At 50.0% G+C, this 26,980-nt stretch overlaps 2 non-coding genes and 10 pseudogenes across 2 annotated transcripts; all 12 read right to left on the bottom strand.

The window, feature by feature from the left end:
* Nucleotides 1-1,329: 1,329 nt before the first annotated feature.
* Nucleotides 1,330-1,552, bottom strand: LOC137328509 (U2 spliceosomal RNA; annotated as a pseudogene).
* A 1,696-nt stretch (nt 1,553-3,248) lies between these two features.
* LOC137328634 (U2 spliceosomal RNA) lies at nt 3,249-3,419 on the bottom strand (annotated as a pseudogene).
* Nucleotides 3,420-4,993: 1,574 nt separating this feature from the next.
* LOC137328382 (U2 spliceosomal RNA) lies at nt 4,994-5,200 on the bottom strand (annotated as a pseudogene).
* Nucleotides 5,201-6,699: 1,499 nt separating this feature from the next.
* LOC137328497 (U2 spliceosomal RNA) lies at nt 6,700-6,919 on the bottom strand (annotated as a pseudogene).
* A 1,499-nt stretch (nt 6,920-8,418) lies between these two features.
* On the bottom strand, nt 8,419-8,629 carry LOC137328441 (U2 spliceosomal RNA; annotated as a pseudogene).
* A 1,499-nt stretch (nt 8,630-10,128) lies between these two features.
* Nucleotides 10,129-10,311, bottom strand: LOC137328297 (U2 spliceosomal RNA). The gene has a single exon (XR_010964766.1). It is a non-coding gene; the product is annotated as a U2 spliceosomal RNA (small nuclear RNA).
* Nucleotides 10,312-17,096: 6,785 nt separating this feature from the next.
* LOC137330591 (U2 spliceosomal RNA) lies at nt 17,097-17,287 on the bottom strand. Its single transcript, XR_010965057.1, has one exon. It is a non-coding gene; the product is annotated as a U2 spliceosomal RNA (small nuclear RNA).
* A 1,316-nt stretch (nt 17,288-18,603) lies between these two features.
* Nucleotides 18,604-18,774, bottom strand: LOC137328633 (U2 spliceosomal RNA; annotated as a pseudogene).
* A 1,562-nt stretch (nt 18,775-20,336) lies between these two features.
* On the bottom strand, nt 20,337-20,550 carry LOC137328466 (U2 spliceosomal RNA; annotated as a pseudogene).
* A 1,499-nt stretch (nt 20,551-22,049) lies between these two features.
* On the bottom strand, nt 22,050-22,220 carry LOC137328632 (U2 spliceosomal RNA; annotated as a pseudogene).
* Nucleotides 22,221-23,794: 1,574 nt separating this feature from the next.
* LOC137328473 (U2 spliceosomal RNA) lies at nt 23,795-24,009 on the bottom strand (annotated as a pseudogene).
* A 1,616-nt stretch (nt 24,010-25,625) lies between these two features.
* On the bottom strand, nt 25,626-25,796 carry LOC137328631 (U2 spliceosomal RNA; annotated as a pseudogene).
* Between the last annotated feature and the right edge of the window lie 1,184 nt (nt 25,797-26,980).

Below are 26,980 nucleotides of genomic sequence, written 5' to 3'. Positions count from 1 at the left end.
GCGATACCGCGCTCGATGCGAATTGATCTTGGGTCCTGTTTGCCCTCCTTCTTTTTTCTCTGCCTGACTGTGTTTAAAGCAGTCTCGCAGCACTGCCGTTCTGGGCACATTTTTGCCACCGTTTCTAATTGCAACAGTGGATCAGTTGAAAGAAGTTGCCGTTTTCTCCTTTCTTGCTCGGACTGCGTGACAGATTGGTAACTTTGCCAGTAGGCCACCAATCAGATGGGAGAGGGTTGGGTCTCAACGGACCTACGTCACTCATTCTCCGTCACTAACGAACTGCCGTGGAAGGAAACCTCTTTAAGGTAAACTAGGGACGTGACGTGACGTGTCTCACAGTGAGTGAGTGAGTGAGTGAGTGAGTGAGTGAGATTGCAACAGACAATCGAGAAAGAGGTGAGGTGCTGACAATCAGCAGCTCGTGTTTAAACATTCCTTCCACAGCAGGCAAGACCAATCAAAAGAAAATACTGCAGATGCTGGCTGTGGCTCGGCTGCCTGCCTGGCTGGCTGGCTGGAGATGGGAAATAAAAAGACAAGACGTGTTAATGGCTGGGTTAACTGTCGCAAGCAACAAGGCGTTAATGTTTCAGGAGTGCCGATTGCAATTGAAAGCTGTCTCTCAAGCTGCTCCTCCCCCGAAAGAAACGAGGCGTTAATGTTTCGGAAGTGCCGATTGAAAGCTGTCTCTCAAGCTGCTCCCTCACTGGGCCCTGTCCGTTGTCATGTTAATGGCTGGGTTAACTGTCGCAAGCAACAAGGCGTTAATGTTTCAGGAGTGCCGATTGAAAGCTGTCTCTCAAGCTGCTCCCTCACTGGGCCCTGTCCGTTGTCATGTTAATGGCTGGGTTAACTGTCGCAAGCAACAAGGCGTTAATGTTTCAGGAGTGCCGATTGAAAGCTGTCTCTCAAGCTGCTCCCTGACTGGGCCCTGTCCGTTGTCATGTTAATGGCTGGGTTAACTGTCGCAAGCAACAAGGCGTTAATGTTTCAGGAGTGCCGATTGCAATTGAAAGCTGTCTCTCAAGCTGCTCCTCCCCCGAAAGAAACGAGGAGTTAATGTTTCGGAAACGCCTATTGCAATTGAAAGCTGTCTCTCAAGCTGGACGTCCAGTTATTTTGCAGTTTCAATTATATCGCTGGCTGCGTGCGTGCGTGCGTGCGTGCGTGCGAGCGGCACTCAGCCCAGGAGAAGAAAAAGATACCACTGAGCTGAGAAAGTCAGTGCAATATATATGCTTTATTCTCACTAATAATACATACACACACACACATGTACAGAGACGCTGGGAACGAGCTGTTTTTCTTTTTGAATATCTCCCCACAGGGAGGTGCACCGTTCCCAGAGACACTGCAATACTGGGTCGATGCGTGGAGTGGACGGAGCAAGCCCCTATTCCATCTCCCTGTTCCAAAAATCAATTTAATATATGGTCCCCAGATAGGGGACGTATCAGATATTAAACTGATAAGAACAGATTTTTTTTTTTTTTTTTTTTTTTTTTTTTTTTTTTGCTGACACTCTGGGGTGCCTTATTGCCTTACAGATTCATTCCAGATTCCTTGCAGTGACATTACATCAAGCCAAAGCTCTACAAGCCAAAGCTCTACACTCTGCCCGAGGGGATTTCTCCCTGACTGTATCCCCCCGGCATACAATTTTTTTTTTTTTTTTTTTTTTTTTTTTTTTTTTTTTTTTTTTTTTTTTTTTCCTGACACTCTGGGGTGCCTTATTGCCTTACAGATTCATTCCAGATTCCTTGCAGTGACATTGCATCAAGCCAAAGCTCTACAAGCCAAAGCTCTGCACTCTGCCCGAGGGGATTTCTCCCTGACTGCATCCCCCCGGCAGACAATGGCAGGAAGGCTCCAAATGGTTGCCTTCCCCCACTTGACCACTTGATCTTAGCCAAAAGGCCGAGAAGCGATACCGCGCTCGATGCGAATTGATCTTGGGTCCTGTTTGCCCTCCTTCTTTTTTCTCTGCCTGACTGTGTTTAAAGCAGTCTCGCAGCACTGCCGTTCTGGGCACATTTTTGCCACCGTTTCTAATTGCAACAGTGGATCAGTTGAAAGAAGTTGCCGTTTTCTCCTTTCTTGCTCGGACTGCGTGACAGATTGGTAACTTTGCCAGTAGGCCACCAATCAGATGGGAGAGGGTTGGGTCTCAACGGACCTACGTCACTCATTCTCCGTCACTAACGAACTGCCGTGGAAGGAAACCTCTTTAAGGTAAACTAGGGACGTGACGTGACGTGTCTCACAGTGAGTGAGTGAGTGAGTGAGTGAGATTGCAACAGACAATCGAGAAAGAGGTGAGGTGCTGACAATCAGCAGCTCGTGTTTAAACATTCCTTCCACAGCAGGCAAGACCAATCAAAAGAAAATACTGCAGATGCTGGCTGTGGCTCGGCTGCCTGCCTGGCTGGCTGGCTGGAGATGGGAAATAAAAAGACAAGACGTGTTAATGGCTGGGTTAACTGTCGCAAGCAACAAGGCGTTAATGTTTCAGGAGTGCCGATTGCAATTGAAAGCTGTCTCTCAAGCTGCTCCTCCCCCGAAAGAAACGAGGCGTTAATGTTTCGGAAGTGCCGATTGAAAGCTGTCTCTCAAGCTGCTCCCTCACTGGGCCCTGTCCGTTGTCATGTTAATGGCTGGGTTAACTGTCGCAAGCAACAAGGCGTTAATGTTTCAGGAGTGCCGATTGAAAGCTGTCTCTCAAGCTGCTCCCTCACTGGGCCCTGTCCGTTGTCATGTTAATGGCTGGGTTAACTGTCGCAAGCAACAAGGCGTTAATGTTTCAGGAGTGCCGATTGAAAGCTGTCTCTCAAGCTGCTCCCTGACTGGGCCCTGTCCGTTGTCATGTTAATGGCTGGGTTAACTGTCGCAAGCAACAAGGCGTTAATGTTTCAGGAGTGCCGATTGCAATTGAAAGCTGTCTCTCAAGCTGCTCCTCCCCCGAAAGAAACGAGGAGTTAATGTTTCGGAAACGCCTATTGCAATTGAAAGCTGTCTCTCAAGCTGGACGTCCAGTTATTTTGCAGTTTCAATTATATCGCTGGCTGCGTGCGTGCGTGCGTGCGTGCGTGCGAGCGGCACTCAGCCCAGGAGAAGAAAAAGATACCACTGAGCTGAGAAAGTCAGTGCAATATATATGCTTTATTCTCACTAATAATACATACACACACACACATGTACAGAGACGCTGGGAACGAGCTGTTTTTCTTTTTGAATATCTCCCCACAGGGAGGTGCACCGTTCCCAGAGACACTGCAATACTGGGTCGATGCGTGGAGTGGACGGAGCAAGCCCCTATTCCATCTCCCTGTTCCAAAAATCAATTTAATATATGGTCCCCAGATAGGGGACGTATCAGATATTAAACTGATAAGAACAGATTTTTTTTTTTTTTTTTTTTTTTTTTTTTTTTTTTTTTTTTTTTTTTTTTTCTGACACTCTGGGGTGCCTTATTGCCTTACAGATTCATTCCAGATTCCTTGCAGTGACATTACATCAAGCCAAAGCTCTACAAGCCAAAGCTCTACACTCTGCCCGAGGGGATTTCTCCCTGACTGCATCCCCCCGGCATACAATGGCAGGAAGGCTCCAAATGGTTGCCTTCCCCCACTTGACCACTTGATCTTAGCCAAAAGGCCGAGAAGCGATACCGCGCTCGATGCGAATTGATCTTGGGTCCTGTTTGCCCTCCTTCTTTTTTCTCTGCCTGACTGTGTTTAAAGCAGTCTCGCAGCACTGCCGTTCTGGGCACATTTTTGCCACCGTTTCTAATTGCAACAGTGGATCAGTTGAAAGAAGTTGCCGTTTTCTCCTTTCTTGCTCGGACTGCGTGACAGATTGGTAACTTTGCCAGTAGGCCACCAATCAGATGGGAGAGGGTTGGGTCTCAACGGACCTACGTCACTCATTCTCCGTCACTAACGAACTGCCGTGGAAGGAAACCTCTTTAAGGTAAACTAGGGACGTGACGTGACGTGTCTCACAGTGAGTGAGTGAGTGAGTGAGTGAGTGAGTGAGATTGCAACAGACAATCGAGAAAGAGGTGAGGTGCTGACAATCAGCAGCTCGTGTTTAAACATTCCTTCCACAGCAGGCAAGACCAATCAAAAGAAAATACTGCAGATGCTGGCTGTGGCTCGGCTGCCTGCCTGGCTGGCTGGCTGGAGATGGGAAATAAAAAGACAAGACGTGTTAATGGCTGGGTTAACTGTCGCAAGCAACAAGGCGTTAATGTTTCAGGAGTGCCGATTGCAATTGAAAGCTGTCTCTCAAGCTGCTCCTCCCCCGAAAGAAACGAGGCGTTAATGTTTCGGAAGTGCCGATTGAAAGCTGTCTCTCAAGCTGCTCCCTCACTGGGCCCTGTCCGTTGTCATGTTAATGGCTGGGTTAACTGTCGCAAGCAACAAGGCGTTAATGTTTCAGGAGTGCCGATTGAAAGCTGTCTCTCAAGCTGCTCCCTCACTGGGCCCTGTCCGTTGTCATGTTAATGGCTGGGTTAACTGTCGCAAGCAACAAGGCGTTAATGTTTCAGGAGTGCCGATTGAAAGCTGTCTCTCAAGCTGCTCCCTGACTGGGCCCTGTCCGTTGTCATGTTAATGGCTGGGTTAACTGTCGCAAGCAACAAGGCGTTAATGTTTCAGGAGTGCCGATTGCAATTGAAAGCTGTCTCTCAAGCTGCTCCTCCCCCGAAAGAAACGAGGAGTTAATGTTTCGGAAACGCCTATTGCAATTGAAAGCTGTCTCTCAAGCTGGACGTCCAGTTATTTTGCAGTTTCAATTATATCGCTGGCTGCGTGCGTGCGTGCGTGCGTGCGTGCGAGCGGCACTCAGCCCAGGAGAAGAAAAAGATACCACTGAGCTGAGAAAGTCAGTGCAATATATATGCTTTATTCTCACTAATAATACATACACACACACACATGTACAGAGACGCTGGGAACGAGCTGTTTTTCTTTTTGAATATCTCCCCACAGGGAGGTGCACCGTTCCCAGAGACACTGCAATACTGGGTCGATGCGTGGAGTGGACGGAGCAAGCCCCTATTCCATCTCCCTGTTCCAAAAATCAATTTAATATATGGTCCCCAGATAGGGGACGTATCAGATATTAAACTGATAAGAACAGATTTTTTTTTTTTTTTTTTTTCTGACACTCTGGGGTGCCTTATTGCCTTACAGATTCATTCCAGATTCCTTGCAGTGACATTACATCAAGCCAAAGCTCTACAAGCCAAAGCTCTACACTCTGCCCGAGGGGATTTCTCCCTGACTGCATCCCCCCGGCATACAATGGCAGGAAGGCTCCAAATGGTTGCCTTCCCCCACTTGACCACTTGATCTTAGCCAAAAGGCCGAGAAGCGATACCGCGCTCGATGCGAATTGATCTTGGGTCCTGTTTGCCCTCCTTCTTTTTTCTCTGCCTGACTGTGTTTAAAGCAGTCTCGCAGCACTGCCGTTCTGGGCACATTTTTGCCACCGTTTCTAATTGCAACAGTGGATCAGTTGAAAGAAGTTGCCGTTTTCTCCTTTCTTGCTCGGACTGCGTGACAGATTGGTAACTTTGCCAGTAGGCCACCAATCAGATGGGAGAGGGTTGGGTCTCAACGGACCTACGTCACTCATTCTCCGTCACTAACGAACTGCCGTGGAAGGAAACCTCTTTAAGGTAAACTAGGGACGTGACGTGACGTGTCTCACAGTGAGTGAGTGAGTGAGTGAGTGAGATTGCAACAGACAATCGAGAAAGAGGTGAGGTGCTGACAATCAGCAGCTCGTGTTTAAACATTCCTTCCACAGCAGGCAAGACCAATCAAAAGAAAATACTGCAGATGCTGGCTGTGGCTCGGCTGCCTGCCTGGCTGGCTGGCTGGAGATGGGAAATAAAAAGACAAGACGTGTTAATGGCTGGGTTAACTGTCGCAAGCAACAAGGCGTTAATGTTTCAGGAGTGCCGATTGCAATTGAAAGCTGTCTCTCAAGCTGCTCCTCCCCCGAAAGAAACGAGGCGTTAATGTTTCGGAAGTGCCGATTGAAAGCTGTCTCTCAAGCTGCTCCCTCACTGGGCCCTGTCCGTTGTCATGTTAATGGCTGGGTTAACTGTCGCAAGCAACAAGGCGTTAATGTTTCAGGAGTGCCGATTGAAAGCTGTCTCTCAAGCTGCTCCCTCACTGGGCCCTGTCCGTTGTCATGTTAATGGCTGGGTTAACTGTCGCAAGCAACAAGGCGTTAATGTTTCAGGAGTGCCGATTGAAAGCTGTCTCTCAAGCTGCTCCCTGACTGGGCCCTGTCCGTTGTCATGTTAATGGCTGGGTTAACTGTCGCAAGCAACAAGGCGTTAATGTTTCAGGAGTGCCGATTGCAATTGAAAGCTGTCTCTCAAGCTGCTCCTCCCCCGAAAGAAACGAGGAGTTAATGTTTCGGAAACGCCTATTGCAATTGAAAGCTGTCTCTCAAGCTGGACGTCCAGTTATTTTGCAGTTTCAATTATATCGCTGGCTGCGTGCGTGCGTGCGTGCGTGCGTGCGAGCGGCACTCAGCCCAGGAGAAGAAAAAGATACCACTGAGCTGAGAAAGTCAGTGCAATATATATGCTTTATTCTCACTAATAATACATACACACACACACATGTACAGAGACGCTGGGAACGAGCTGTTTTTCTTTTTGAATATCTCCCCACAGGGAGGTGCACCGTTCCCAGAGACACTGCAATACTGGGTCGATGCGTGGAGTGGACGGAGCAAGCCCCTATTCCATCTCCCTGTTCCAAAAATCAATTTAATATATGGTCCCCAGATAGGGGACGTATCAGATATTAAACTGATAAGAACAGATTTTTTTTTTTTTTTTTTTTTTTTTTTTTTTTTCTGACACTCTGGGGTGCCTTATTGCCTTACAGATTCATTCCAGATTCCTTGCAGTGACATTACATCAAGCCAAAGCTCTACAAGCCAAAGCTCTACACTCTGCCCGAGGGGATTTCTCCCTGACTGCATCCCCCCGGCATACAATGGCAGGAAGGCTCCAAATGGTTGCCTTCCCCCACTTGACCACTTGATCTTAGCCAAAAGGCCGAGAAGCGATACCGCGCTCGATGCGAATTGATCTTGGGTCCTGTTTGCCCTCCTTCTTTTTTCTCTGCCTGACTGTGTTTAAAGCAGTCTCGCAGCACTGCCGTTCTGGGCACATTTTTGCCACCGTTTCTAATTGCAACAGTGGATCAGTTGAAAGAAGTTGCCGTTTTCTCCTTTCTTGCTCGGACTGCGTGACAGATTGGTAACTTTGCCAGTAGGCCACCAATCAGATGGGAGAGGGTTGGGTCTCAACGGACCTACGTCACTCATTCTCCGTCACTAACGAACTGCCGTGGAAGGAAACCTCTTTAAGGTAAACTAGGGACGTGACGTGACGTGTCTCACAGTGAGTGAGTGAGTGAGTGAGTGAGATTGCAACAGACAATCGAGAAAGAGGTGAGGTGCTGACAATCAGCAGCTCGTGTTTAAACATTCCTTCCACAGCAGGCAAGACCAATCAAAAGAAAATACTGCAGATGCTGGCTGTGGCTCGGCTGCCTGCCTGGCTGGCTGGCTGGAGATGGGAAATAAAAAGACAAGACGTGTTAATGGCTGGGTTAACTGTCGCAAGCAACAAGGCGTTAATGTTTCAGGAGTGCCGATTGCAATTGAAAGCTGTCTCTCAAGCTGCTCCTCCCCCGAAAGAAACGAGGCGTTAATGTTTCGGAAGTGCCGATTGAAAGCTGTCTCTCAAGCTGCTCCCTCACTGGGCCCTGTCCGTTGTCATGTTAATGGCTGGGTTAACTGTCGCAAGCAACAAGGCGTTAATGTTTCAGGAGTGCCGATTGAAAGCTGTCTCTCAAGCTGCTCCCTCACTGGGCCCTGTCCGTTGTCATGTTAATGGCTGGGTTAACTGTCGCAAGCAACAAGGCGTTAATGTTTCAGGAGTGCCGATTGAAAGCTGTCTCTCAAGCTGCTCCCTGACTGGGCCCTGTCCGTTGTCATGTTAATGGCTGGGTTAACTGTCGCAAGCAACAAGGCGTTAATGTTTCAGGAGTGCCGATTGCAATTGAAAGCTGTCTCTCAAGCTGCTCCTCCCCCGAAAGAAACGAGGAGTTAATGTTTCGGAAACGCCTATTGCAATTGAAAGCTGTCTCTCAAGCTGGACGTCCAGTTATTTTGCAGTTTCAATTATATCGCTGGCTGCGTGCGTGCGTGCGTGCGTGCGTGCGAGCGGCACTCAGCCCAGGAGAAGAAAAAGATACCACTGAGCTGAGAAAGTCAGTGCAATATATATGCTTTATTCTCACTAATAATACATACACACACACACATGTACAGAGACGCTGGGAACGAGCTGTTTTTCTTTTTGAATATCTCCCCACAGGGAGGTGCACCGTTCCCAGAGACACTGCAATACTGGGTCGATGCGTGGAGTGGACGGAGCAAGCCCCTATTCCATCTCCCTGTTCCAAAAATCAATTTAATATATGGTCCCCAGATAGGGGACGTATCAGATATTAAACTGATAAGAACAGATTTTTTTTTTTTTTTTTTTTTTTTCTGACACTCTGGGGTGCCTTATTGCCTTACAGATTCATTCCAGATTCCTTGCAGTGACATTACATCAAGCCAAAGCTCTACAAGCCAAAGCTCTACACTCTGCCCGAGGGGATTTCTCCCTGACTGCATCCCCCCGGCATACAATGGCAGGAAGGCTCCAAATGGTTGCCTTCCCCCACTTGACCACTTGATCTTAGCCAAAAGGCCGAGAAGCGATACCGCGCTCGATGCGAATTGATCTTGGGTCCTGTTTGCCCTCCTTCTTTTTTCTCTGCCTGACTGTGTTTAAAGCAGTCTCGCAGCACTGCCGTTCTGGGCACATTTTTGCCACCGTTTCTAATTGCAACAGTGGATCAGTTGAAAGAAGTTGCCGTTTTCTCCTTTCTTGCTCGGACTGCGTGACAGATTGGTAACTTTGCCAGTAGGCCACCAATCAGATGGGAGAGGGTTGGGTCTCAACGGACCTACGTCACTCATTCTCCGTCACTAACGAACTGCCGTGGAAGGAAACCTCTTTAAGGTAAACTAGGGACGTGACGTGACGTGTCTCACAGTGAGTGAGTGAGTGAGTGAGTGAGATTGCAACAGACAATCGAGAAAGAGGTGAGGTGCTGACAATCAGCAGCTCGTGTTTAAACATTCCTTCCACAGCAGGCAAGACCAATCAAAAGAAAATACTGCAGATGCTGGCTGTGGCTCGGCTGCCTGCCTGGCTGGCTGGCTGGAGATGGGAAATAAAAAGACAAGACGTGTTAATGGCTGGGTTAACTGTCGCAAGCAACAAGGCGTTAATGTTTCAGGAGTGCCGATTGCAATTGAAAGCTGTCTCTCAAGCTGCTCCTCCCCCGAAAGAAACGAGGCGTTAATGTTTCGGAAGTGCCGATTGAAAGCTGTCTCTCAAGCTGCTCCCTCACTGGGCCCTGTCCGTTGTCATGTTAATGGCTGGGTTAACTGTCGCAAGCAACAAGGCGTTAATGTTTCAGGAGTGCCGATTGAAAGCTGTCTCTCAAGCTGCTCCCTCACTGGGCCCTGTCCGTTGTCATGTTAATGGCTGGGTTAACTGTCGCAAGCAACAAGGCGTTAATGTTTCAGGAGTGCCGATTGAAAGCTGTCTCTCAAGCTGCTCCCTGACTGGGCCCTGTCCGTTGTCATGTTAATGGCTGGGTTAACTGTCGCAAGCAACAAGGCGTTAATGTTTCAGGAGTGCCGATTGCAATTGAAAGCTGTCTCTCAAGCTGCTCCTCCCCCGAAAGAAACGAGGAGTTAATGTTTCGGAAACGCCTATTGCAATTGAAAGCTGTCTCTCAAGCTGGACGTCCAGTTATTTTGCAGTTTCAATTATATCGCTGGCTGCGTGCGTGCGTGCGTGCGTGCGTGCGAGCGGCACTCAGCCCAGGAGAAGAAAAAGATACCACTGAGCTGAGAAAGTCAGTGCAATATATATGCTTTATTCTCACTAATAATACATACACACACACACATGTACAGAGACGCTGGGAACGAGCTGTTTTTCTTTTTGAATATCTCCCCACAGGGAGGTGCACCGTTCCCAGAGACACTGCAATACTGGGTCGATGCGTGGAGTGGACGGAGCAAGCCCCTATTCCATCTCCCTGTTCCAAAAATCAATTTAATATATGGTCCCCAGATAGGGGACGTATCAGATATTAAACTGATAAGAACAGATTTTTTTTTTTTTTTTTTTCCAAAAAATATACTTTATTCATAAAAAATTTGCAGCAGTACATACAAAACAGTTGTCATATCACTTTCCAAACGTACACAATACAGATTATACAATTTGCAGGTTACGTTAAGTGCAGTACAATGAAAACATTGGACATCATTACAGTTCATGACACTCTCGGGTGTCTCATTGCATCATACTCAACACAGATTATTGATTACAGATTCATTTCTGGTCCATTTCAGATTCATTACAGTTACATTACAGCAATTTGAATTTTACATTCTGCCCGAGGGGGTTTTTCCCTGATTGCAGCCCCTCGGTTTACAATGTCGGGAAGGCTCTAAACGGTTGCCTTTCCCCACAGGGCCTTTGCGGCGGCCGCACCCATCCTCAGTGCGTCCCTCAGCACGTAGTCCTGGACCTTGGAATGTGCCAGTCTGCAACACTCGGTCGAGGACAGCTCCTTGTGCTGGAAGACCAGCAAGTTTCGGGCAGACCAAAGGGCGTCTTTCACCGAGTTGATGGTCTTCCAGCAGCAGCCGATGTCCGTCTCAGTGTGCGTCCCCGGGAACAGCCCGTAGAGCACAGAAACCTGTGTTACGGAACTGCTCGGGACGAACCTGGACAGATACCACTGCATCTCTCTCCAGACCTTCTTTGCAAAGGCACATTCCATAAGGAGATGGGTGACGGTCTCGTCTCCACCGCAGCCTCCTCTGGGACAGCGCGCGGTGGCGCTGAGAGCCCGGGAGTGCATGAAGGATCTGACGGGAAGGGCCCTTCTCACCACCAGCCAAGCTAGGTCTTGGTGCTTGTTTGAAAGCTCTGGCGATGAGGCGTTCTGCCAAATGACATTGACAGTCTGCTCGGGGAACCAACCGACAGGATCCACCATCTCCTTTTCCCGCAGGGTCTCGAGGACGTTACGTGCGGACCACTTGCTGATCGCCTTGTGGTCAAAGGTGTTTTCCTGCACAAACCTTTCCACGCAGGACAGGTGGGGCGGAACGGTCCAACTGGACGGAGCGTTCCGTGGCAGCGTGGCCAGGCCCATCCTTCTCAACACCGGGGACAGGTAGAACCTCAGCACGTAGTGACACTTTGTGTTTGCGTACTGAGGGTCTATGCACAGCTTGATGCAGCCGCACACAAAGGTGGCCATCAGGATGAGGGCCACGTTGGGCACGCCTTTCCCCCCTTTCTCTGGAGATTTGTACATCGTGACCCTGCGGACACGGTCCATTTTTGATCTCCAGACAAAGTGGAAGATGGCTCGGGTGACTGTCGCGGCGCAGGAGCGAGGTATGGGCCAGACCTGCGCCACGTACAGCAACACCGAGAGCACCTCGCACCTGATGACCAGGTTCTTGCCCACGATCGAGAGGGATCGTTGATCCCACAGTCCCAGTTTCTGCTTAACCTTGGAGATACGCTCCTCCCAGTTTTTGGTGCACGCCCCGGCCCCCCCGAACCAGATCCCCAGCACCTTCAGGTAATCCGACCTGACGGTGAAGGGGACAAAGGATCGGTCGGTCCAGTTCCCAAAGAACATGGCCTCGCTCTTGCTACGATTTACCCTGGCCCCCGAGGCCAGTTCGAACTGGTCGCAGATGCTCATCAATCTGCGGACCGACAGCTGATCCGAGCAAAAGACGGCGACGTCATCCATGTACAGGGAGGCCTTGACCTGAGTGCCTCCGCTGCCTGGGATCGTCACCCCTCTTATGCCCGCATCCCTCCTGATGGACTCGGCAAAGGGTTCGATGCAACACACGAACAAGACGGAGGAGAGAGGACAGCCCTGCCTGACTCCAGATTTGATCGGAAAGCTTTCTGATTCCCACCCGTTGATTGAAACTGCGCTACTGATGTTTGTGTAGAGCAGTTGGATCCAATTTCGGATTCCCTCCCCAAACCCCATTTTGGAGAGCACGTCCATCATGTACGTGTGGGATATTCTGTCAAAGGCCTTCTCCTGGTCCAGGCTAATCAGGCAGGTGTTCACCCCCCTGTCCTGTACGTAGGCAATCGTATCCCTGAGTAGCGCCAGGCTGTCAGAGATCTTCCTGCCGGGTACGGCGCAGGTCTGATCGGGGTGGATCACCACCTCCAGGGCTGACTTGACCCGATTGGCGATGACCTTGGACAGAATTTTGTAGTCCACGTTAAGTAGTGAGATGGGTCGCCAATTTTTGATTTCTTCCCTCTCCCCCTTCTGTTTGTAGATGAGGGTGATGATGCCTTTCCTCATGGAGTCTGACATGCTGCCTGCCAGAAGCATACCCCCGTACACTTCCAGCAGGTCTGGGCCTATCCAGTCCCACAGAGCCGAGTACAACTCCATCGGTAAGCCGTCGCTTCCGGGAGTCTTACTCTTCTCGAAGGATCGGACGGCCTTTGTCAGTTCGTCCAGAGTTAGCGGGTGATCCAGACTCTCCCGCTTGCTGTCGTCTAGAACCTCCGTGATAGACGACAAGAAGGAGTGGGAGGCCGCGCTGTCTGTGGGCTTCGCGTCGTACAGTCCGGCATAAAAGGATTTGCAGATCCTCAGTATGTCGGGCTGCGAGGACGTGACCGAGCCGTTCTCTTCCTTCAGGCTGCTGATCACAGAGCTCTCTCTGTGCACCTTTTGGAAGAAGAAGCGCGAGCAAGTCTCGTCCTGCTCCACGGAGCGGACTCTGGACCGGAAGATGATCTTGGAGGCCTCGGAGGCAAAGAGCGAGGCTTGCTGGTCCTTCACCTCTCTGAGTTCCTCCCCGACATCGATCCCCATCGACTGCAGCAGGAGAAGATTCTGCATGCTTTTCTGGAGTCGGGACGTTTCCCTCTGCCTCTCTCTCGCCTTCTGAACACCTTTGAGGATGAAGAACCTCTTGATGTTCGCCTTGATGGCTTCCCACCAGTGCACTGGGGAATCAAAGAGGGGTTTTACGGTTCTCCAACCTTTGTAATCCCTCGTCAGTTCCTCAATGTTTCCCGGGGTCAACAGTTTCACGTTCAGCTTCCATGTCCCCCTGCCCACTCTCTGATCGTCCTGTAGGTGACAGTCGGCCAGGAGGAGGCAGTGGTCAGAGAAGAACACCGGTGTGACCTTGGTGGATCTGACCTTGAGCTTCGGGGATACAAACAGGAAGTCTATCCTGGAACGGACGGACCCGTCTGGTCTGGACCAGGTGTATTGACGCGCCGCTCCGTCTGCAGGGTTGCTGAAGACGTCGCACAGCTTGGCGTCTTTCACCGCTTCCATCAGGAGTTTGGACGTGGCGTCCAGTTTGCTGTCGGCTCTGCCGGATCGTCCAGCCGCATCGATGATGCAGTTGAAGTCACCGCCGAGAATGACCGGCTTGGACGTCGCCAGCAGCAGTGGGAGCTGCTGGAAGACGGCCAGCCGCTCGTCCTTCAGAGCCGGGGCGTACACGTTGATCAGCCGGAGCGGAGCGTTTTTGTACTTTACGTCTGCTACGAGGAGACGGCCCCCCACCACCTCCTTTACTTCGGTGATGGTGAAGTTGCCCCCCCGCAGCAGAATCCCCAGGCCGGAGGCACGGTTATCGTTGCCTCCCGACCAGATAGACGGCCCGTGGGCCCAGCGCTGCGACCATTGCCTGTAATTGCTGAGATGCGGCAGGCCGCACTCCTGTAAGAACAGCAGGTCGCTCTTGACCTTGGCCAGGTAGTCCAAGGTCGACACACATCGCGTAGTGCTTTTAACGCTACGCACGTTAATGGATGCGACTTTCAGACCCATTTTAACAAATGTTTAAAGTCTCACCCGTCAGTCCGTTTGCTGTTTCCAGCTCTTGGCCGTGTTTCTGCATATAGGTGATCTGTGTAAAGTGTTCCACGATCCCTGAGCTGAGGTACGAGTTCTGTTCTGCCTCAGAGAGGGGGTCGTCGTCCCGCCGGGGTGACATCGGCGGCCTGGTGTCGGGTGAAGAGTCCGTGCGATCCTCGATCGGTTGGGGCTCCTCGTTGTCGCTTCTCCCGGTTTCCCGGAGCTGGTCTTCGCTCTCTGCGGTGCTGCTCCCGGTGTCTCGGAGCTGGTGTGCGCTGGGCACTACGATGCTGCCGGCTTCCCGGAGCTGGAGGGCACTGGAGGCGTTGTCGCTCCCAGTGTTCTGGAGATGGGGGGTGCCGATCGCATCGGGGTCACCTTGGGTATTTTGCCGCTTTGGGTGGGACGGCTGACCACTTCGCTCCTGTCGTCCCTCCTCGTCAGACTCGGGGTAGTCGTTGCAGTCCGACTGCGACTCGAGTGCTCTTTTGGCCCCTGGTGTAGTGTCGGCAGGGGCTTGTTTCCTTTTCTCTGGCTTCTTCTTTTTGGTTTTATTGACCACCAGCTGCCATCCTCCCTCTGCTGCCTCCTCGTCCATGGACTCTGTCATCTGTTGAGGAGGCTCGGAGCTGGGTGTCGGGGTCTGGCAGTTTTCGGCTTGACCCTTTCCTCGTTCATTGTTTTCCTGGGCTAGGGTCTTCTTGGAGGAGGTCGCGGCCGGGCGCTGATTCTTGGCCTTCTTTGGGGCATCCTTGCTTGTTTCCCCCTCCTCCTCCGCTGTGTTGTTCTTGGCCGCCTGGGCGTAGCTGAGGTTGCGTTCGGGGCAGACCCTGTAGAGATGGCCTTCCAGCCCGCACAGGTTGCAGCGCTTGCTCTCCTTGCAGTCCATAGTCTGGTGTCCTTCCTGTTTGCAGTTCTTGCAGATGGTTGCAGTGCAGGTGTTCGCCAAATGGCCGGATTTGCCGCAGGTGCGACAGACTCTGGGCTGCCCCACGTACGTGATGTATCCTCGACTTCCTCCGATGGCGAAGCTGGAGGGAGGGTGGACGATGTTGCCGTGGGCGTCCAGTCTCAACGTTGCCGTGACTTCCCTCTTGCTGGTCCAGATCCCAAACTGGTCGGTGACGTCGACGCTGTTCTGCGCCCTGTCGACGTATCTGGCGAGGAACGTCAGCACATCGGCGACCGGGACGTGTGGGTTGTACATGTGTACAATCAGCTTGCGATTCCTCTGCGTTGGGAGGGTGAAAAGCGGCTCCGCAGCGAGCATGGCCAGCAGTCCGACGCTCCCCTTCTCCTTGAAGACTTGAAGAAGCTTCTGGCATCCAGCGACGGTCTTGAAGGTGACGTCAAAATGTCCGCTTCGAGGGAAATCCTGGAGGCAGAAGATGTCCGTCGCTTTGAATCCACAGCAGTCGAGCAGAACGCGCTTGACGAAAAGCTCCCGATCCACCGGCGAAACACATTCGACTGTCGTTACCGTCACCCTGACGGTGTTTGGCACACCATGGCCGACTGCCCGGGTGCCCTTCCCTGCCATTGCAGTGTTGGTGTGGTCCTTATGCAAATTTAGGGGCGGAGCCAGCACACAAACGACCAATCACAGCAAAGTCCGCACTTTGCGAGCGCACGAGGTCGCGGCCAGCGTTCCAGTCCGCTCAGATCCAAATAAGCCCGAAAAGGAACACACTTGATCTTAGCCAAAAGGCCGAGAAGCGATACCGCGCTCGATGCGAATTGATCTTGGGTCCTGTTTGCCCTCCTTCTTTTTTCTCTGCCTGACTGTGTTTAAAGCAGTCTCGCAGCACTGCCGTTCTGGGCACATTTTTGCCACCGTTTCTAATTGCAACAGTGGATCAGTTGAAAGAAGTTGCCGTTTTCTCCTTTCTTGCTCGGACTGCGTGACAGATTGGTAACTTTGCCAGTAGGCCACCAATCAGATGGGAGAGGGTTGGGTCTCAACGGACCTACGTCACTCATTCTCCGTCACTAACGAACTGCCGTGGAAGGAAACCTCTTTAAGGTAAACTAGGGACGTGACGTGACGTGTCTCACAGTGAGTGAGTGAGTGAGTGAGTGAGATTGCAACAGACAATCGAGAAAGAGGTGAGGTGCTGACAATCAGCAGCTCGTGTTTAAACATTCCTTCCACAGCAGGCAAGACCAATCAAAAGAAAATACTGCAGATGCTGGCTGTGGCTCGGCTGCCTGCCTGGCTGGCTGGCTGGAGATGGGAAATAAAAAGACAAGACGTGTTAATGGCTGGGTTAACTGTCGCAAGCAACAAGGCGTTAATGTTTCAGGAGTGCCGATTGCAATTGAAAGCTGTCTCTCAAGCTGCTCCTCCCCCGAAAGAAACGAGGCGTTAATGTTTCGGAAGTGCCGATTGAAAGCTGTCTCTCAAGCTGCTCCCTCACTGGGCCCTGTCCGTTGTCATGTTAATGGCTGGGTTAACTGTCGCAAGCAACAAGGCGTTAATGTTTCAGGAGTGCCGATTGAAAGCTGTCTCTCAAGCTGCTCCCTCACTGGGCCCTGTCCGTTGTCATGTTAATGGCTGGGTTAACTGTCGCAAGCAACAAGGCGTTAATGTTTCAGGAGTGCCGATTGAAAGCTGTCTCTCAAGCTGCTCCCTGACTGGGCCCTGTCCGTTGTCATGTTAATGGCTGGGTTAACTGTCGCAAGCAACAAGGCGTTAATGTTTCAGGAGTGCCGATTGCAATTGAAAGCTGTCTCTCAAGCTGCTCCTCCCCCGAAAGAAACGAGGAGTTAATGTTTCGGAAACGCCTATTGCAATTGAAAGCTGTCTCTCAAGCTGGACGTCCAGTTATTTTGCAGTTTCAATTATATCGCTGGCTGCGTGCGTGCGTGCGTGCGTGCGTGCGAGCGGCACTCAGCCCAGGAGAAGAAAAAGATACCACTGAGCTGAGAAAGTCAGTGCAATATATATGCTTTATTCTCACTAATAATACATACACACACACACATGTACAGAGACGCTGGGAACGAGCTGTTTTTCTTTTTGAATATCTCCCCACAGGGAGGTGCACCGTTCCCAGAGACACTGCAATACTGGGTCGATGCGTGGAGTGGACGGAGCAAGCCCCTATTCCATCTCCCTGTTCCAAAAATCAATTTAATATATGGTCCCCAGATAGGGGACGTATCAGATATTAAACTGATAAGAACAGATACTACACTTGATCTTAGCCAAAAGGCCGAGAAGCGATACCGCGCTCGATGCGAATTGATCTTGGGTCCTGTTTGCCCTCCTTCTTTTTTCTCTGCCTGACTGTGTTTAAAGCAGTCTCGCAGCACTGCCGTTCTGGGCACATTTTTGCCACCGTTTCTAATTGCAACAGTGGATCAGTTGAAAGAAGTTGCCGTTTTCTCCTTTCTTGCTCGGACTGCGTGACAGATTGGTAACTTTGCCAGTAGGCCACCAATCAGATGGGAGAGGGTTGGGTCTCAACGGACCTACGTCACTCATTCTCCGTCACTAACGAACTGCCGTGGAAGGAAACCTCTTTAAGGTAAACTAGGGACGTGACGTGACGTGTCTCACAGTGAGTGAGTGAGTGAGTGAGTGAGATTGCAACAGACAATCGAGAAAGAGGTGAGGTGCTGACAATCAGCAGCTCGTGTTTAAACATTCCTTCCACAGCAGGCAAGACCAATCAAAAGAAAATACTGCAGATGCTGGCTGTGGCTCGGCTGCCTGCCTGGCTGGCTGGCTGGAGATGGGAAATAAAAAGACAAGACGTGTTAATGGCTGGGTTAACTGTCGCAAGCAACAAGGCGTTAATGTTTCAGGAGTGCCGATTGCAATTGAAAGCTGTCTCTCAAGCTGCTCCTCCCCCGAAAGAAACGAGGCGTTAATGTTTCGGAAGTGCCGATTGAAAGCTGTCTCTCAAGCTGCTCCCTCACTGGGCCCTGTCCGTTGTCATGTTAATGGCTGGGTTAACTGTCGCAAGCAACAAGGCGTTAATGTTTCAGGAGTGCCGATTGAAAGCTGTCTCTCAAGCTGCTCCCTCACTGGGCCCTGTCCGTTGTCATGTTAATGGCTGGGTTAACTGTCGCAAGCAACAAGGCGTTAATGTTTCAGGAGTGCCGATTGAAAGCTGTCTCTCAAGCTGCTCCCTGACTGGGCCCTGTCCGTTGTCATGTTAATGGCTGGGTTAACTGTCGCAAGCAACAAGGCGTTAATGTTTCAGGAGTGCCGATTGCAATTGAAAGCTGTCTCTCAAGCTGCTCCTCCCCCGAAAGAAACGAGGAGTTAATGTTTCGGAAACGCCTATTGCAATTGAAAGCTGTCTCTCAAGCTGGACGTCCAGTTATTTTGCAGTTTCAATTATATCGCTGGCTGCGTGCGTGCGTGCGTGCGTGCGTGCGAGCGGCACTCAGCCCAGGAGAAGAAAAAGATACCACTGAGCTGAGAAAGTCAGTGCAATATATATGCTTTATTCTCACTAATAATACATACACACACACACATGTACAGAGACGCTGGGAACGAGCTGTTTTTCTTTTTGAATATCTCCCCACAGGGAGGTGCACCGTTCCCAGAGACACTGCAATACTGGGTCGATGCGTGGAGTGGACGGAGCAAGCCCCTATTCCATCTCCCTGTTCCAAAAATCAATTTAATATATGGTCCCCAGATAGGGGACGTATCAGATATTAAACTGATAAGAACAGATTTTTTTTTTTTTTTTTTTTTTTTTTTTTTTTTTTTTTTTTTTTTTTCTGACACTCTGGGGTGCCTTATTGCCTTACAGATTCATTCCAGATTCCTTGCAGTGACATTACATCAAGCCAAAGCTCTACAAGCCAAAGCTCTACACTCTGCCCGAGGGGATTTCTCCCTGACTGCATCCCCCCGGCATATAATGGCAGGAAGGCTCCAAATGGTTGCCTTCCCCCACTTGACCACTTGATCTTAGCCAAAAGGCCGAGAAGCGATACCGCGCTCGATGCGAATTGATCTTGGGTCCTGTTTGCCCTCCTTCTTTTTTCTCTGCCTGACTGTGTTTAAAGCAGTCTCGCAGCACTGCCGTTCTGGGCACATTTTTGCCACCGTTTCTAATTGCAACAGTGGATCAGTTGAAAGAAGTTGCCGTTTTCTCCTTTCTTGCTCGGACTGCGTGACAGATTGGTAACTTTGCCAGTAGGCCACCAATCAGATGGGAGAGGGTTGGGTCTCAACGGACCTACGTCACTCATTCTCCGTCACTAACGAACTGCCGTGGAAGGAAACCTCTTTAAGGTAAACTAGGGACGTGACGTGACGTGTCTCACAGTGAGTGAGTGAGTGAGTGAGTGAGATTGCAACAGACAATCGAGAAAGAGGTGAGGTGCTGACAATCAGCAGCTCGTGTTTAAACATTCCTTCCACAGCAGGCAAGACCAATCAAAAGAAAATACTGCAGATGCTGGCTGTGGCTCGGCTGCCTGCCTGGCTGGCTGGCTGGAGATGGGAAATAAAAAGACAAGACGTGTTAATGGCTGGGTTAACTGTCGCAAGCAACAAGGCGTTAATGTTTCAGGAGTGCCGATTGCAATTGAAAGCTGTCTCTCAAGCTGCTCCTCCCCCGAAAGAAACGAGGCGTTAATGTTTCGGAAGTGCCGATTGAAAGCTGTCTCTCAAGCTGCTCCCTCACTGGGCCCTGTCCGTTGTCATGTTAATGGCTGGGTTAACTGTCGCAAGCAACAAGGCGTTAATGTTTCAGGAGTGCCGATTGAAAGCTGTCTCTCAAGCTGCTCCCTCACTGGGCCCTGTCCGTTGTCATGTTAATGGCTGGGTTAACTGTCGCAAGCAACAAGGCGTTAATGTTTCAGGAGTGCCGATTGAAAGCTGTCTCTCAAGCTGCTCCCTGACTGGGCCCTGTCCGTTGTCATGTTAATGGCTGGGTTAACTGTCGCAAGCAACAAGGCGTTAATGTTTCAGGAGTGCCGATTGCAATTGAAAGCTGTCTCTCAAGCTGCTCCTCCCCCGAAAGAAACGAGGAGTTAATGTTTCGGAAACGCCTATTGCAATTGAAAGCTGTCTCTCAAGCTGGACGTCCAGTTATTTTGCAGTTTCAATTATATCGCTGGCTGCGTGCGTGCGTGCGTGCGTGCGTGCGAGCGGCACTCAGCCCAGGAGAAGAAAAAGATACCACTGAGCTGAGAAAGTCAGTGCAATATATATGCTTTATTCTCACTAATAATACATACACACACACACATGTACAGAGACGCTGGGAACGAGCTGTTTTTCTTTTTGAATATCTCCCCACAGGGAGGTGCACCGTTCCCAGAGACACTGCAATACTGGGTCGATGCGTGGAGTGGACGGAGCAAGCCCCTATTCCATCTCCCTGTTCCAAAAATCAATTTAATATATGGTCCCCAGATAGGGGACGTATCAGATATTAAACTGATAAGAACAGATTTTTTTTTTTTTTTTTTTTTTTTTTTCTGACACTCTGGGGTGCCTTATTGCCTTACAGATTCATTCCAGATTCCTTGCAGTGACATTACATCAAGCCAAAGCTCTACAAGCCAAAGCTCTACACTCTGCCCGAGGGGATTTCTCCCTGACTGCATCCCCCCGGCATACAATGGCAGAAAGGCTCCAAATGGTTGCCTTCCCCCACTTGACCACTTGATCTTAGCCAAAAGGCCGAGAAGCGATACCGCGCTCGATGCGAATTGATCTTGGGTCCTGTTTGCCCTCCTTCTTTTTTCTCTGCCTGACTGTGTTTAAAGCAGTCTCGCAGCACTGCCGTTCTGGGCACATTTTTGCCACCGTTTCTAATTGCAACAGTGGATCAGTTGAAAGAAGTTGCCGTTTTCTCCTTTCTTGCTCGGACTGCGTGACAGATTGGTAACTTTGCCAGTAGGCCACCAATCAGATGGGAGAGGGTTGGGTCTCAACGGACCTACGTCACTCATTCTCCGTCACTAACGAACTGCCGTGGAAGGAAACCTCTTTAAGGTAAACTAGGGACGTGACGTGACGTGTCTCACAGTGAGTGAGTGAGTGAGTGAGTGAGATTGCAACAGACAATCGAGAAAGAGGTGAGGTGCTGACAATCAGCAGCTCGTGTTTAAACATTCCTTCCACAGCAGGCAAGACCAATCAAAAGAAAATACTGCAGATGCTGGCTGTGGCTCGGCTGCCTGCCTGGCTGGCTGGCTGGAGATGGGAAATAAAAAGACAAGACGTGTTAATGGCTGGGTTAACTGTCGCAAGCAACAAGGCGTTAATGTTTCAGGAGTGCCGATTGCAATTGAAAGCTGTCTCTCAAGCTGCTCCTCCCCCGAAAGAAACGAGGCGTTAATGTTTCGGAAGTGCCGATTGAAAGCTGTCTCTCAAGCTGCTCCCTCACTGGGCCCTGTCCGTTGTCATGTTAATGGCTGGGTTAACTGTCGCAAGCAACAAGGCGTTAATGTTTCAGGAGTGCCGATTGAAAGCTGTCTCTCAAGCTGCTCCCTCACTGGGCCCTGTCCGTTGTCATGTTAATGGCTGGGTTAACTGTCGCAAGCAACAAGGCGTTAATGTTTCAGGAGTGCCGATTGAAAGCTGTCTCTCAAGCTGCTCCCTGACTGGGCCCTGTCCGTTGTCATGTTAATGGCTGGGTTAACTGTCGCAAGCAACAAGGCGTTAATGTTTCAGGAGTGCCGATTGCAATTGAAAGCTGTCTCTCAAGCTGCTCCTCCCCCGAAAGAAACGAGGAGTTAATGTTTCGGAAACGCCTATTGCAATTGAAAGCTGTCTCTCAAGCTGGACGTCCAGTTATTTTGCAGTTTCAATTATATCGCTGGCTGCGTGCGTGCGTGCGTGCGTGCGTGCGAGCGGCACTCAGCCCAGGAGAAGAAAAAGATACCACTGAGCTGAGAAAGTCAGTGCAATATATATGCTTTATTCTCACTAATAATACATACACACACACACATGTACAGAGACGCTGGGAACGAGCTGTTTTTCTTTTTGAATATCTCCCCACAGGGAGGTGCACCGTTCCCAGAGACACTGCAATACTGGGTCGATGCGTGGAGTGGACGGAGCAAGCCCCTATTCCATCTCCCTGTTCCAAAAATCAATTTAATATATGGTCCCCAGATAGGGGACGTATCAGATATTAAACTGATAAGAACAGATTTTTTTTTTTTTTTTTTTTTTTTTTTTTTTTTTTTTTTTTTTTTTTTTTTTTTTCTGACACTCTGGGGTGCCTTATTGCCTTACAGATTCATTCCAGATTCCTTGCAGTGACATTACATCAAGCCAAAGCTCTACAAGCCAAAGCTCTACACTCTGCCCGAGGGGATTTCTCCCTGACTGCATCCCCCCGGCATACAATGGCAGGAAGGCTCCAAATGGTTGCCTTCCCCCACTTGACCACTTGATCTTAGCCAAAAGGCCGAGAAGCGATACCGCGCTCGATGCGAATTGATCTTGGGTCCTGTTTGCCCTCCTTCTTTTTTCTCTGCCTGACTGTGTTTAAAGCAGTCTCGCAGCACTGCCGTTCTGGGCACATTTTTGCCACCGTTTCTAATTGCAACAGTGGATCAGTTGAAAGAAGTTGCCGTTTTCTCCTTTCTTGCTCGGACTGCGTGACAGATTGGTAACTTTGCCAGTAGGCCACCAATCAGATGGGAGAGGGTTGGGTCTCAACGGACCTACGTCACTCATTCTCCGTCACTAACGAACTGCCGTGGAAGGAAACCTCTTTAAGGTAAACTAGGGACGTGACGTGACGTGTCTCACAGTGAGTGAGTGAGTGAGTGAGTGAGATTGCAACAGACAATCGAGAAAGAGGTGAGGTGCTGACAATCAGCAGCTCGTGTTTAAACATTCCTTCCACAGCAGGCAAGACCAATCAAAAGAAAATACTGCAGATGCTGGCTGTGGCTCGGCTGCCTGCCTGGCTGGCTGGCTGGAGATGGGAAATAAAAAGACAAGACGTGTTAATGGCTGGGTTAACTGTCGCAAGCAACAAGGCGTTAATGTTTCAGGAGTGCCGATTGCAATTGAAAGCTGTCTCTCAAGCTGCTCCTCCCCCGAAAGAAACGAGGCGTTAATGTTTCGGAAGTGCCGATTGAAAGCTGTCTCTCAAGCTGCTCCCTCACTGGGCCCTGTCCGTTGTCATGTTAATGGCTGGGTTAACTGTCGCAAGCAACAAGGCGTTAATGTTTCAGGAGTGCCGATTGAAAGCTGTCTCTCAAGCTGCTCCCTCACTGGGCCCTGTCCGTTGTCATGTTAATGGCTGGGTTAACTGTCGCAAGCAACAAGGCGTTAATGTTTCAGGAGTGCCGATTGAAAGCTGTCTCTCAAGCTGCTCCCTGACTGGGCCCTGTCCGTTGTCATGTTAATGGCTGGGTTAACTGTCGCAAGCAACAAGGCGTTAATGTTTCAGGAGTGCCGATTGCAATTGAAAGCTGTCTCTCAAGCTGCTCCTCCCCCGAAAGAAACGAGGAGTTAATGTTTCGGAAACGCCTATTGCAATTGAAAGCTGTCTCTCAAGCTGGACGTCCAGTTATTTTGCAGTTTCAATTATATCGCTGGCTGCGTGCGTGCGTGCGTGCGTGCGTGCGTGCGAGCGGCACTCAGCCCAGGAGAAGAAAAAGATACCACTGAGCTGAGAAAGTCAGTGCAATATATATGCTTTATTCTCACTAATAATACATACACACACACACATGTACAGAGACGCTGGGAACGAGCTGTTTTTCTTTTTGAATATCTCCCCACAGGGAGGTGCACCGTTCCCAGAGACACTGCAATACTGGGTCGATGCGTGGAGTGGACGGAGCAAGCCCCTATTCCATCTCCCTGTTCCAAAAATCAATTTAATATATGGTCCCCAGATAGGGGACGTATCAGATATTAAACTGATAAGAACAGATTTTTTTTTTTTTTTTTTTTTTTTTTTTTTGACACTCTGGGGTGCCTTATTGCCTTACAGATTCATTCCAGATTCCTTGCAGTGACATTACATCAAGCCAAAGCTCTACAAGCCAAAGCTCTACACTCTGCCCGAGGGGATTTCTCCCTGACTGCATCCCCCCGGCATACAATGGCAGGAAGGCTCCAAATGGTTGCCTTCCCCCACTTGACCACTTGATCTTAGCCAAAAGGCCGAGAAGCGATACCGCGCTCGATGCGAATTGATCTTGGGTCCTGTTTGCCCTCCTTCTTTTTTCTCTGCCTGACTGTGTTTAAAGCAGTCTCGCAGCACTGCCGTTCTGGGCACATTTTTGCCACCGTTTCTAATTGCAACAGTGGATCAGTTGAAAGAAGTTGCCGTTTTCTCCTTTCTTGCTCGGACTGCGTGACAGATTGGTAACTTTGCCAGTAGGCCACCAATCAGATGGGAGAGGGTTGGGTCTCAACGGACCTACGTCACTCATTCTCCGTCACTAACGAACTGCCGTGGAAGGAAACCTCTTTAAGGTAAACTAGGGACGTGACGTGACGTGTCTCACAGTGAGTGAGTGAGTGAGTGAGTGAGTGAGTGAGTGAGATTGCAACAGACAATCGAGAAAGAGGTGAGGTGCTGACAATCAGCAGCTCGTGTTTAAACATTCCTTCCACAGCAGGCAAGACCAATCAAAAGAAAATACTGCAGATGCTGGCTGTGGCTCGGCTGCCTGCCTGGCTGGCTGGCTGGAGATGGGAAATAAAAAGACAAGACGTGTTAATGGCTGGGTTAACTGTCGCAAGCAACAAGGCGTTAATGTTTCAGGAGTGCCGATTGCAATTGAAAGCTGTCTCTCAAGCTGCTCCTCCCCCGAAAGAAACGAGGCGTTAATGTTTCGGAAGTGCCGATTGAAAGCTGTCTCTCAAGCTGCTCCCTCACTGGGCCCTGTCCGTTGTCATGTTAATGGCTGGGTTAACTGTCGCAAGCAACAAGGCGTTAATGTTTCAGGAGTGCCGATTGAAAGCTGTCTCTCAAGCTGCTCCCTGACTGGGCCCTGTCCGTTGTCATGTTAATGGCTGGGTTAACTGTCGCAAGCAACAAGGCGTTAATGTTTCAGGAGTGCCGATTGAAAGCTGTCTCTCAAGCTGCTCCCTCACTGGGCCCTGTCCGTTGTCATGTTAATGGCTGGGTTAACTGTCGCAAGCAACAAGGCGTTAATGTTTCAGGAGTGCCGATTGAAAGCTGTCTCTCAAGCTGCTCCCTGACTGGGCCCTGTCCGTTGTCATGTTAATGGCTGGGTTAACTGTCGCAAGCAACAAGGCGTTAATGTTTCAGGAGTGCCGATTGCAATTGAAAGCTGTCTCTCAAGCTGCTCCTCCCCCGAAAGAAACGAGGAGTTAATGTTTCGGAAACGCCTATTGCAATTGAAAGCTGTCTCTCAAGCTGGACGTCCAGTTATTTTGCAGTTTCAATTATATCGCTGGCTGCGTGCGTGCGTGCGTGCGTGCGAGCGGCACTCAGCCCAGGAGAAGAAAAAGATACCACTGAGCTGAGAAAGTCAGTGCAATATATATGCTTTATTCTCACTAATAATACATACACACACACACATGTACAGAGACGCTGGGAACGAGCTGTTTTTCTTTTTGAATATCTCCCCACAGGGAGGTGCACCGTTCCCAGAGACACTGCAATACTGGGTCGATGCGTGGAGTGGACGGAGCAAGCCCCTATTCCATCTCCCTGTTCCAAAAATCAATTTAATATATGGTCCCCAGATAGGGGACGTATCAGATATTAAACTGATAAGAACAGATTTTTTTTTTTTTTTTTTTTTTTTTTTTTTTTTTTTTTTTTTTTTTCTGACACTCTGGGGTGCCTTATTGCCTTACAGATTCATTCCAGATTCCTTGCAGTGACATTACATCAAGCCAAAGCTCTACAAGCCAAAGCTCTACACTCTGCCCGAGGGGATTTCTCTCTGACTGCATCCCCCCGGCATACAATGGCAGGAAGGCTCCAAATGGTTGCCTTCCCCCACTTGACCACTTGATCTTAGCCAAAAGGCCGAGAAGCGATACCGCGCTCGATGCGAATTGATCTTGGGTCCTGTTTGCCCTCCTTCTTTTTTCTCTGCCTGACTGTGTTTAAAGCAGTCTCGCAGCACTGCCGTTCTGGGCACATTTTTGCCACCGTTTCTAATTGCAACAGTGGATCAGTTGAAAGAAGTTGCCGTTTTCTCCTTTCTTGCTCGGACTGCGTGACAGATTGGTAACTTTGCCAGTAGGCCACCAATCAGATGGGAGAGGGTTGGGTCTCAACGGACCTACGTCACTCATTCTCCGTCACTAACGAACTGCCGTGGAAGGAAACCTCTTTAAGGTAAACTAGGGACGTGACGTGACGTGTCTCACAGTGAGTGAGTGAGTGAGTGAGTGAGTGAGTGAGTGAGATTGCAACAGACAATCGAGAAAGAGGTGAGGTGCTGACAATCAGCAGCTCGTGTTTAAACATTCCTTCCACAGCAGGCAAGACCAATCAAAAGAAAATACTGCAGATGCTGGCTGTGGCTCGGCTGCCTGCCTGGCTGGCTGGCTGGAGATGGGAAATAAAAAGACAAGACGTGTTAATGGCTGGGTTAACTGTCGCAAGCAACAAGGCGTTAATGTTTCAGGAGTGCCGATTGCAATTGAAAGCTGTCTCTCAAGCTGCTCCTCCCCCGAAAGAAACGAGGCGTTAATGTTTCGGAAGTGCCGATTGAAAGCTGTCTCTCAAGCTGCTCCCTCACTGGGCCCTGTCCGTTGTCATGTTAATGGCTGGGTTAACTGTCGCAAGCAACAAGGCGTTAATGTTTCAGGAGTGCCGATTGAAAGCTGTCTCTCAAGCTGCTCCCTGACTGGGCCCTGTCCGTTGTCATGTTAATGGCTGGGTTAACTGTCGCAAGCAACAAGGCGTTAATGTTTCAGGAGTGCCGATTGAAAGCTGTCTCTCAAGCTGCTCCCTCACTGGGCCCTGTCC

Source organism: Heptranchias perlo, chromosome 12 (genome assembly GCF_035084215.1).
Source record: "Heptranchias perlo isolate sHepPer1 chromosome 12, sHepPer1.hap1, whole genome shotgun sequence".
Classification (NCBI taxonomy): Eukaryota; Metazoa; Chordata; class Chondrichthyes; order Hexanchiformes; family Hexanchidae; genus Heptranchias; species Heptranchias perlo.
The sequence above is the reverse complement of the archived record's forward strand: the minus strand, read 5'-3'. Positions and strand labels throughout refer to the sequence as shown.